Genomic DNA, 12,287 nt, shown 5'->3' with positions numbered 1-12,287 from the left:
TCTTCCTATTTTGATCAGGCATGGGTGTTGGATTTTATCAAATGGCTTTTCTGCATCAATTGATATAACCAGGTCGTTCTTTATCTTTGTTTTATTTATGTGGTGGATGATGTTTATTGTTTTTTAATGTTGAACCATCCTTGCATTCATGCTATGAACCCCACTTGATCATAATGAATGATTTTCTTGATATGTTGTTGGAGTCTATTGGCTAGGATTTTGTTGAAGAGTTTTGCATGGATATTCATGAGGGATATTGGTCTGTAGTTTTCCTTTTGAATGATGTCTTTGCCTGGTTTTTGTATCAAGGTTAGGCTTGCTTCATGAAATGAGTTAGGGAGGTGCTAAAAGGGCAAGGAGATCACATCTCTTGATCTCCTCTAACCCCACAAGAGGAAGACAGAGTCACTATCAGTAACCTATGGTCCATTCTTGCAAGGCCAGACATGCCACCTCCCTCCAGACCTTTCACCATCCATTTCTCCCAAAGCACCTGACCACTTTCTCCTGGGTTCAATAATTTGCTGTAGTGGCCACACAGAACTCACAGATTATGGGGTTTATTAGGGAAGCACCAGGCTACAATTCAAGTTCAGGAAAAACGCTCAGTCTCTCTCCCAGTCCACTGTCTCTCAGCCAACATCTCTCACAATCGCTATCCCAGCATTGTGTTTCCCTCAGTGTCTCGCTCAGCAATGCATGTCTCTTGCTTCTCTTTTCCAGCAGCATGTGTCCCTTTCAGCAGCAAGTCTTCCTCAACCAGCAGTCAGAGAGAGACCTCTGCCTCTAGGAGGCCTCCTTTGGAGCCCAGCAGAGTGGCCAACCCAACCAATCATAATATCAGAATTCTAAGCACTTGAGAGAGAACAGGAACCTCCCAGAACATTGTTTTGTGCCACTCCCAACAGAAATACTCCAGGTGGACAACTTTAACAATCAGGAGGATAGGTTGATTGACACACAGCCATAGCAACGAATAACTGTGTCTAAAGGAGATAATTCTTTTGAGAGGCTAAAAACAAATATTAGAACTGTTATGTTCTAATTTATTCAACATTGATGCATCTAATGTTGTTGCTTCTAGGTGTCACTGAGTTGGCTCTGACTCATAGATATCTTATGTACAACAGAATGAATCACTGACTGGTCCTGTGCAGTTCTCACAATTCTTGCGAAGCTTGAGACCATCACTGCAGCCACAGTGTCCATTCATATCATTGACCACCTTTCCCTTCTTTGCTGACTCTCTACTTTACCAAGCATGATATCCTTCTCCAGTGAATGGTCCATTCTGACAACATGACCAAAGTAGGTGAGATGAAGTCTGCTCATTCTCACTTCCAGGGAGCATTCCAGCTGCACTTCTTCCAGGACAGATTGTTTTGTTCTATGGCAGTCCATGGTATTTTCAGTAATCTTCCACACCACCAAAATTTTAAAGTATACATTGAAAATATGCTGACTCAACGGCACATAACAACAACAACAACAATGTTTAAAGTTGCATGTACAGTGGGGCTTTACAAGAAGTGTGTATCTTCAAGCAATTTTTTAATGCTTTAGCAGTTTCTGTAAAAACATCTTCAGGCATGTGTAGCTGTAGATTCTCACTGTGAATCCCTTGCTTGCTTATACATAAGTATATTTTCAATGACAAATGTACAGGTTTAGTATATTTGCCTGTTAGTGATTGTTTCACATGTGTAATGTTTTGGTTGAGATGAATGGCAGACAAGTACTGTGGCTATGAATGTGGGAAATAATTTTAAACATTGTTACCTATGTAAATTAAAAAGGAAACATATAATAATAAGAAGAGATATGAAGAGGCTGGGCAATTCCTTCCCAATAAATATTAAAGCAACATCTTTAATCTAAGACATACTGAAAGGATTATCGAATTTTGAAGACAAGATCACAGTCTCCAAAGGTTTTTCAAAAATTAAAAAAACCCTACAAAGCTGTGTTAATTTAAGCAATGATTTTGTACAATACACTGATAATGACCTTAAATTTCTTAAACAAAAAAATATTACAAGTATCAAAGAAGCAAAGTTGTCTATGTAGAATAGTCTATATAGGAGCTCTTTGGACTTTATTTTCTTATGCTAAAATAGAGGTGTTTTTAGGATTTACATTATTGTCGTCTCCAATACAAAGTATAGCGTGTTTTAAAGTATATAGTACACCATTTTCATACATTTACAGCATTGGTAAATAAAGAAAGTAAAAGCAGTAATACTGGATGTAGCCTCTGGTTTACCAGTTGCATACTCTGGAACTATTACATAAGTAAGAATCTCTCTTGTACTGGAAAGTGATCAGAATTTGCAAACTGATGTAGTAGCTTTCATGTACCACTTAAAGGGTACCAACACAAGAAAGTCCATTTAAGATATTATAGGGTTTAAAAAGTTGGAATGTTGGCACTATTGAATTAGGCAACATTTTTTCAGACCTGGCTCAGAATTTCAATGCCTTTAGTACATTAAAGCACTTGACTTGATGACTATTTGCAGGCCTTCCCTCAGGCACTGGAGTTTTTCTTGCTCCAGTGCAACAAAATTTGCTGCACTATGTCTAGTGATGTCGTGCCTAAGGCATTTGACTGCTAACCAGAAGGCTGGCTGTTCAAACTCACCAGCCACTCCTGGGAAGGAAGACTGTGCAACCTACTTCTGTAGAGATACCATCTGGGAAACACAAGGAGGGGTTGCTATGAGTGGGAAATGACTCCATGGCAGTGAATTAGTTAGTTTACCAAGACTGAACACACTGCCATCAGTCAAATCCGACACATAGTGACCACTTCTTGGGTTTCCGAGGCAGTATCACCATGGAAGTGAATTGCCCAAACTTCTTTCTGAGGAATGGCTGGTATGATTGAACCACCAGCCTTCTGGGTTAGCAGTCAAGAGACTTATGCACTATGCCACCAGAGCTCCTTAGTTGGTTTAGTTAGGTCATAAAAGATCTTATTAACATTAATTTTTGACTTTGTAGAAGATTCTAAGAATGCCCATTTATTCCACTGTGGTGCCAGATTTTGACCTTATATTTTCACTGCAACTCTTTCATCTTGTAAGTCACATTTATTACCAACCACAATCATTGGAACATCATCAGTGCCTTTAACTTGAATAATTTATTCTCTCAGATCTTGCAGATTATTAAAAGTGCACTGTGATAGAATAAACTAATGCAAAGCCTCATCCTTTTTTTCATGTACATATCCCTCACTGCTGTAAATTGTTCCATTCCTGCTGTATCCAAGATTTCAAGCATGCACTGTTGTTGATCCGCTTCAACTTGCTTTCTATAAGAATCTTCTATCATAGGATCACATTTTTCGACACAAGTTCCTTGAACAAACTGCACACTCAGAGCAGACTTTTCAACACCTTCTGAGCCAAGAATTATTAACTTATGTTCATGCATGGTACAAACTTATTAAAACCTCTCGTGCTGTCACCAGACCCCCACAGCCAGTGTCTCCCCATGCCTGCTCTCCCTCCAGGTTTCTGTTCCCAGAGCCACTGCAGTCCTGCCATTGCCAATGCCGCAGCCGCAGCAGCAACTGATTACATGCCTGACTCTGGGCCTGTATTGCCTATTCTTAAAACCACATGTGTTCAAAGAAAAAAGGTATTTTTGTGATTGTCACAAATTGATAACAATCTAATATCTATTAAGAAAAGAAATAATATATGCACACTGCAATCTATTTATTTATTTATATATCAAATATGATGATATTCTGCATTTCCTAAAAACATAACATACAGAAAGACAGAGGCATTATTATTTTATTTATATTTACTTTTAATGCATAATTAGTGGTAGTATACTTAATTGTTGTCAGGACATGCATGGACTATACTAGAAAGATATGTGGATATGATGATGTATGTCTATGACATCCAAAATCAAGAAAGAACGTGAAGGATATGAAATGACACTTGTTATTGTTAGATGCCATTGAGTTGGCTCCAACTCAGCAACCTTGCTTACAACAGAGTGAAACACTGGCCATTCCTGCACCATCCTCACAACACTTGCTATGCTTGAGACCATTGTTGCAGCCACAGCACCACTATGTTTTGTGGAGGGCCTTCCCCTGTTTCTTGCATCTTCCCCTTCTCCATATCCTTTCTGATGTCATGACCAAAGGACGTGAAAGGAGATATGGTCATTCTTGCTTTTGAAGAGGTTCCAGCTTCACTTCTTCCAGATTAGAATTGTTCATTATCCTGGCAGTCAATGAAAATTTCAGTATTCTTTGCCAACAATTGAAAGGCATCAATTCTTTTTCAGTCTTCCTTATTCATAGTCCAGCTTTCACAAGCATATTAGGAAATTGAAAATGCCATGCCTTGGCTAATGTGTACTTTAGTCTTCCAAATGGCGTCTTTGCTCTTCAACACTTTAAAACAGTTTTTGGCAACACATTTTCCCAAGGCTCTACAACATCTTATTTCTTGATTGCTGCTTTCATAGTGCCTAAGGCATCTGACTGCTAACCAGAAGGTTGGCAGTTTAAACCTCTAGCCACTCCGCAGAAGCAAGACTGGGCAATCTACATCCATAAAGCTTTACCAGCTCAGAAGCCAAATGGGTGTGCTGTGAATCAGAATTGCCTCGATGGCAGTGGGTTTGGTTTGGTTTGGTGCTTTCTTAGATGCCAATTGTGGATCTAAATAAAATGAAATCATTGGCAACTTCAAACTTTTGCCAATTTATCATGATGCTGCTTATTGGTTCAGTTGTGGAGATTCTTGTTTTCTTTATGTTGAGCTGCAATCCATACTGAAGACTGCAGTCCTTGCTCCTCATCAGTAAGTGCTTCAAGTCATCTTCATTTTGAACAAGCAAGGTTGGATCACCTGTGCGTTGCAGGTTGTTAATGAGTCTTCCTCCAATCCTAATGTCACATTCTTCTTCATATAATCCAGTTTCTTCTGTTATTGACTCAGCACAGATAATAATTAAATATGGTGAAAAGATACAATCTTGACACATGCCCTTCCTGATTTTACATCATGCACTATCCCATCCCTTTCTTCTGTTTGAATGACAGCCTCCTGGTATATACAGCTTCTTCATGACAACATTGTACTTTGGAATAGATCTTAAAGGATCTTTTTGACAATGAATGTGATATGATTCCTCTTCAATTTGTCATTCCCAAAATAATAAACTATGTCATTGCTTGATTCAAAATGGCCAATACAACTCCATTTCAAATCACTAATACCTTGTATATTTATTTGTATGCCTTCCATTTCCTTTTGACCACTTTCTATTCTCCTAGATCCATACTTCGTACATTCCATGTTTCTATTATTATTAAATTTTTGCAGCTGTTTGTTCCTATTTTGAGTCCTGCCCCATTAGGAAAAGAAGGTCCTGAAAGCTTTAGTCCATCCACATCATTAGCAGTCAAGGTCCTTAGGCACTATGCTACCAGAGCTCCTATTAAGACAGTAGTCAGATGGAAATGTCCTGTGAAAACTGAGGCATATGTTCACCTTATTTGCAAATAGATATACTTGCAAGAAAGCAATATAACTTTAAAGAAGAAACAATGGCATTAAAGGTCATCCACTTCATTCATCCACGACTCATCTAACACTTTACCATACTGTGGTGACTTGTGTGTTGCTGTGAGGCTGGAGGCTATGTTGTTGGTATTTCAAATTCCAATAAACCAAAACCAAATCACTGTCATTGACTAGATTTCTATTCATAGAGGCCTCTTTTATATTTCCAAGGGAGTAACTCTTTCGGAAGTAGATTGCCCAGTCTTTCTTCTAAGAATTGACTGGTAGGCTTGAACTGCCAAACTTCTGGTTAGCAGTCAAATACCTTCGGCACTACACTACTAGAACTCCTTTCAAATACCAATAAGTCACCTATAATGGACAGGTTTCAGCAGAGCTTCCAGACAAAGACATACTGGTAAGAAACCCAGGTCATCCACTTCTGATGAAACTGGTCCCTGAAAACCTTAGGAATAGCAGTTAAACACTGTTTGATATATTACTGGAAAACTGTATGAATAGCTGAGAAACACTGGCTGATATAGTGCCAGGAAAATGAGCCCCTTAGGTTGGAAGGCATTCAAAATATGATTACGGGAAAGCTGCCACCACAAAGTAGAGTCAGCCTTAATGATCAGAATGGAGTAAAGTTTAGGGGACCTTCATTTGCTGATGAGACATGACTCAAAGTAAGAAGACAGCTGAAAAAAAAAACTATGAATAATTGGAACATGGAATTTGTGAAGTATGAATCTAGGAAAATTGGAATTTGTCAAAAATGAAATGGAAAGCATGAACACCAATATCCTGTATTGACCATTTGGAGTCAGACAATCATATAATCTACTATGCCAGAAATGACAAATTAAAGAGGAATGGCATTGCATTCATGGTCAAAAAGAACATCTTAACATCTACACTGAAGTACAATGCTGTCACTGATAGGATTGTATTCATAAGCCCACAAGGAAGACCAGATAGTACTACTATTATTAAAATTTATGCACAAACCAGAAAAACAAAAGATGAAGAGATTAAATATTTTAACCAACTCCTGCTGTCTGAAATTAGTCAAATTGTGTTGATAATTATTGGTAATAAATTATTATTGGAATGTTAATATTGGAAACAAAGAAGAATCATTGGTAGTTGGAAAATATAGTCTTAATGATAGAAATGATGCCAGAAGTCAGATGATAGAATTTTACAAGACTAATACTCTAGTAGTGTAGTGCCTAAGACAATTGACTGCTAACCAGAAGGCTGATTGTTCAAACCCACCAGCCACTCGTCAGAAGGAAGGTTGGGCAATTTACTTCCGTAGCGATACTGCCTCGGAAAACCAAGGAGGGGTCACTATGAGTCAGTTCTGACTCGATGGAACATAACAACAACAACAACAACAACGACTTATTCATTGCAAATACCATTTTTCAAGAACATAAATAGTACCTATATACTTGGATCTCACCAGATGGAATGTGCAAAAGTCACCTCAACTATATCTGTGAAAAGAGTTGATGGAGAAGCTCAATATCACGATTCAAAACTAGGCCAGGAGGAGACTGTGGAACAGACCACTACGGCTCACATGCAAATTCAAAGTGAAAGTGAAGAAAATTAGAATAAGACCACGAGAGCCAAAATATGATCTTGAATATATCTCACTTGAACTTGGAAACCATATGAAGAATAGTTTTGATGCATTGAACACCAATGGCAAAAGAGCAGAAGATTTGTGGTATGACATCAAGAACATCATACATGGAGAAAGCAGTCATTAAAAATGTAAAAAAGGAAGAAAAGACCAAAATAGATGTCAGAAGAGACTCTGGAACTTGTTTTTTAATAGAGTACCTAAAAAGGATGGAATAGATGCTGAAATAAAATAACAGAACAGAAGATTTAAAAGACGGCTCAAGAGGACAAAGAAAAATATTATAATGAAATGTGCAAGGACCTCTAATTAGAAAATCAAAAAGGAAGAATATCTTCATTTCTCAAACTGAAAGAATTGAAGAAAAAAATTCAAGCCTCAAGTTCTATTATTAAAGGATTTTGTGAGCAAAATAGTGAATGATGCAGCAAGCATCAAAGAAGATGAAAGGAATAGAGAGAGTCACTTTACTAAAAATAATTGATCAATGTTAAACTATTTCAGGAGGTAGCATATGATCAAGAACAAATCATATTGAAAGAGAAAGTCAAAGCTGCACTGAAGGAACTGGAAGATAACAAGGCTCCAGGAATTGACAAAATACCCATTGAGATGTTTCAACAAACAGATGTAGTGCTAAAAGCACTTATTTGTCTACTTCTGTAGAGATAGCACCTCAGAAACCCAGGGAGTAGTTGTACTGAGTCAAATCAACATGAGGGCAATAAGTTTGGTGTTTTTTTGTTTTATATATATAATTTTGTTGTTGTTGTTGTTGTTATGTGCCGTCGAGTCAAACCCGACTCATAGCGACCCCTCCTTGGGTTTCTGAGGCAGTATCACTACGGAAGTAGGATTGCCCAACCTTCCTTCCAAGGAGTGGTATATATATAATATGTATGAAAAAAAAGTCCAATGTTTAAATAAATAATCATATAGATAGATATATTGATAGATAGATAGATAGATAAGTGTTAGGTAAACACTTCTTCTGAACAGTCATTTTACTTGTCTTGTTCTACATAGCATGATAACCAAAACTCATTATCTAAATGGAATACAACTTAGTTTTCTTTTCTCTTTTTTCTTAAAATGTAATTATTCTAAACACTATTCTTAATCAGGAAGCCATATAATTTTGGTTCATACTTTAAGGTCCTTGCAGTCTGTTTCTCTTCTAATGATTTTAAAATTCTGTATTGAGATTAATTTCAGTGGTAGTAATGTATATAATTTAAATGAAAACATGAAATCAAATTACCACAAGCTTATGCAATATTTAAGAAAAGCAGCTTAACTGGGGAAAAGTGAAATTAAGTACTGCATATTATTGAAATATATAAGTTAATTCTTCCCTACTGTGTTAAGTAAAGGGTTTGGCATGAAATCTTTAGCTCTGAATTACAGTTCTTAGGGGATTATATGAGATCAACATGAGTGCACAAGGAAGGATTATCAAAGAAAAGAAAGAATAGCTGGTCTGGAGGGAGCTTTAAATAAGGTTTAGTAAGAACACCCAAATTATTCCTTTTCATTTTTGAAATATTATATTTTATTACTTATTATTTTATGTTATATTAATTACGTTTGCCTATTTCTCCTTGTAAAGTATAGAAAAATAGCATGTATGTATGGAATTATGGAATGGTAAAAATGGTGTTAATTTGATTTAATACAGTCATTTTCTTTGAACTCTGCTGAAATAATCTTTGAATAATAACCAATGTTAGGAAAAGTAAGCTTAAAAATAACAGCCAGGTCATTAGTATGCAATGGCATGCATAGACAAAACATAGGGACAGACCATACATTTGTGGTTGTCAGTGGCCGAGGAGATAGGAGAATAGAACCTGTTTGTTAACGGTACAGGTTTCTTTTTGTGATGATGAAAATGTTACATAATTAGATTGTGGTAATGGTTTTACAACTCTGTGAATATATTAATAATCCATGAATCATAAACAATAGTACTTGTACATAGTTTAAAAGTAAACTTTACAAAAAAATCAATTTTATTGGTTAAAGATATAAAATCTCTTGCCAATACTTATATCCTTTAAATCAATAAATTCGTTCCTCAGAACATAGTCAAAAAGAATAAATTAAGGTGCAAAGACTGATTTTTAACATTATTTGTATCCTATTATAAGAGTATTCACACCAGTGTCATGTATGATAAGAACTTTAAAAACAAATCCAGAAAGAACAACAAGAGCAAAAAGCACTTTGAATTTGCACAAAAATGAAAAATTGCAGGTCAGATGTTACGGGCTCTCTTGCTACTAGTACTCTTGCCTCAGGCCTATTTCATCAAAATCTAATGCATATTCTGAATTTGGTAGGATTCAGTAAAGTAGGTTAGTTTGCATATTGGATCAGATATGGGGGTTAAGTGCAGGAAATTAAAGGTATTTTAAATTGTTCATTGTGTTTAAAATGCATAGTTGGGGATAAAGTCACTTTAAAGTTGGTATCACATTTCATATCCTTTGAAAGTTTCTCATTACGCTTTTTAAATTTTTTTTTTTTTTCTATTTAGTATGTGTTTACATTTATACTAACATGTACTATCTTCCATTGGGCTACTATGGGTTAATGCTTCATTACAAATTTATTGTAGAGAATTTTTTAAAAAAAATAACTTTGAGAAGCTTGGGTGAGAGTAATCTGACAGGGTTGTGGGGGGAAGAGTATCAAAACAGTGTGTCAGTGACATCACTAGCAGAGCGCAGGGGTGCAGAACATACCTGGTGACACTATCCAAGGAGGGGACACAAAAATGGCTGTCTATAAAACTTTTGGGTAGTGTTTCAGCAGAAAGTTACCCTAGTTCATAAAAAATCCCAAAATTTACTTATAACAACAAATCATTTTATGTAAGCTCAGATACTATGTATTGACATAGTTGCAAGATTAAAACTCTATGGAAATGTACTTTTTGAGCCTTGTAAAAGTTCTTTCAGGACAGCTGTCATTATTTTCCAAACCCAATGACACTTTGAATCATATGGTTTCATCTGCATGCACTACAACCTGACACTCTTGTTTTTGTTGTTGCAGCCCTTTTAACAGTTGCTGATTTTGTCAAATTTCTTTTGGCTTAGCTCTACTAGTAAGGAAAGTAGTATTTGTGAAGATATATTAGCAAATTTTTTGAAAATGAAGTAGTGATTAAAGGAAAAGAAGGAGAAAAATCAAAAAAGATTTTCACTCAGTTACTTTTAATGTTGTATCTAGTAATATAATTCAATACAGAAAGATTTTACAAAATAAATGTTTTGTTTGTATTCATGTAATCTAAGAAATATTACATTTAAGAAATTTACTATTTATCACATATCTTTCTATGTTTAAAATTGATAATAATAACATGCATAACAATTATTAATTATGTAACTATGATAACTGAATAGACAAGATGACAGTTTAAAATACAAGGTAAGGGAAATACTATGTTTCTTGAAACGTTTAGAAATACAACTTAAATCTTAAATTTATTTTTTTTTAAATTTAATCTTTTTAAATGTTCTGTAAAAATATTGTTGCCTTGCAAATATATATCTGATTTTCATTTTCAAGGTTTAAGTTTGAATTATTGTTTAAAAACAGTGACATTAAAATTAACATTTAATTCAAGTAATATAATTTGTTAGGAGCTCTGGTAGCATAGTGCCTAAGGCACTTGACTGCTAACCAGAGGCTAGCGGTTCAAACCCACCAGCCACTCCTCGGAAGGAAGGTTGGGCAATCCTACTTCCGTAGTGACACTGCCTGGAAAACCCACGGAGGGGTCGCTATGAGTCAGGGCTGACTCGATGGCAAATAACAACAACAACAACAATATAATTTGTAATAGTTCTAAAATTTAGGTGCTTGACTTGTATCAGAAAATCAGCTCAACTTCTTGCTAGCTTTTGCTTATTTCCCTTGCAACCATCAAACCCTTAGAGAGACTTAAGTACATAACAAAAGAGACATATTTTCTTCATCATTAAACAAAAGAGAAGGAAATGACTTTCCTAAGGGAGGGTCTCAACATCAGAACCTTACCAGACATTCCCTCAGCAGCCCCCAGGAAAGGTTTATGACAACCCCGTCAAACTCCTCTTTTAATCAAGTATTTTAGCTAATGAATCTAAATAGCCCACTTTCATATTTTCAACCAATCACAGCAAAAGCCTTGCTTCATGTTGTCCTTGTCCTGCCTTCAGCTTTCCTAATCTTGTAACCTCCAATTAGAATATTGAACCTTTAGTTCTTGATTTTACCTCATAATATACTTCTGTTATTCTGTTGTTTTGATATATTTTAATTCATTTTATAAGATTAGACATGTCTCCAGTTTGACCTGTTTTGAACCTCTGATAAATATCTTTGCTTTTATTTTTCACAGAGTATGTATGAATCCTTACTCACTGACAATAGCCAATAGATTTACATTTTAAATGTTCTTATTGTTCATTTTTCAAATTTTTCTAACTTACCTCTTTTTGTGGGTGCAGAGATAGTTTAACATGCCACATGGAGTGTATGAATCAAAGAGGCCAAGTAGACACCAGCAAAGGAAAGCAAAAGAGACTAACTAAATCACTCAAACACTTGCTGGATCCATACTTCAAAAAGTCAAAAGATGGGTTATTGCCAGAGTTCAACAAAAGACACTCTCTGTTGGTCTCCAATTGATATAGTTGATTATTCTGATTTGAGCATGCATTGTGGAGAAGAGCTAAAAGTGGAAATGGAAGAAATTTAAGCAGAAGAATGTGCTGTGACTCTAGCCAAGACACTGTTAATGAAATGAGTGACATTAAGGAGAAAAAAAATGCAAATGTTGTGTGATGTTTCTTTCTGGGACATATCATTTCCAGATCATTTTTAGGTTGAAATCATCAAAAGAGGAAGTACTTCTTCAAGAACTAAGATGACTGCTTGAACAATTTCTCTTAGAAAGATCAGCACGAGGCTGGTCCCCATGAGGCGGAGGTCAAAGATGTCCCAAATGTCCAAACTACCATGCCACTCCATCATCTCAGACATTAACCCCTCCTCCTCCTCCCAGTAATTTCCCCAGTCTTAGGGTTCTGAATTTC

At 35.9% G+C, this 12,287-nt stretch overlaps 1 pseudogene; it reads right to left on the bottom strand.

The window, feature by feature from the left end:
* The window catches only part of LOC103210059, a 5,468-nt pseudogene extending 2,027 nt beyond the window's left edge, over positions 1-3,441 (bottom strand).
* Positions 3,442-12,287: the final 8,846 nt, after the last annotated feature.

This window comes from Orycteropus afer, unplaced genomic scaffold (genome assembly GCF_000298275.1).
Source record: "Orycteropus afer afer isolate SDZICR_OR568_19922 unplaced genomic scaffold, OryAfe1.0 scaffold00566, whole genome shotgun sequence".
Classification (NCBI taxonomy): domain Eukaryota; kingdom Metazoa; phylum Chordata; class Mammalia; order Tubulidentata; family Orycteropodidae; genus Orycteropus; species Orycteropus afer.
The sequence above is the reverse complement of the archived record's forward strand: the minus strand, read 5'-3'. Positions and strand labels throughout refer to the sequence as shown.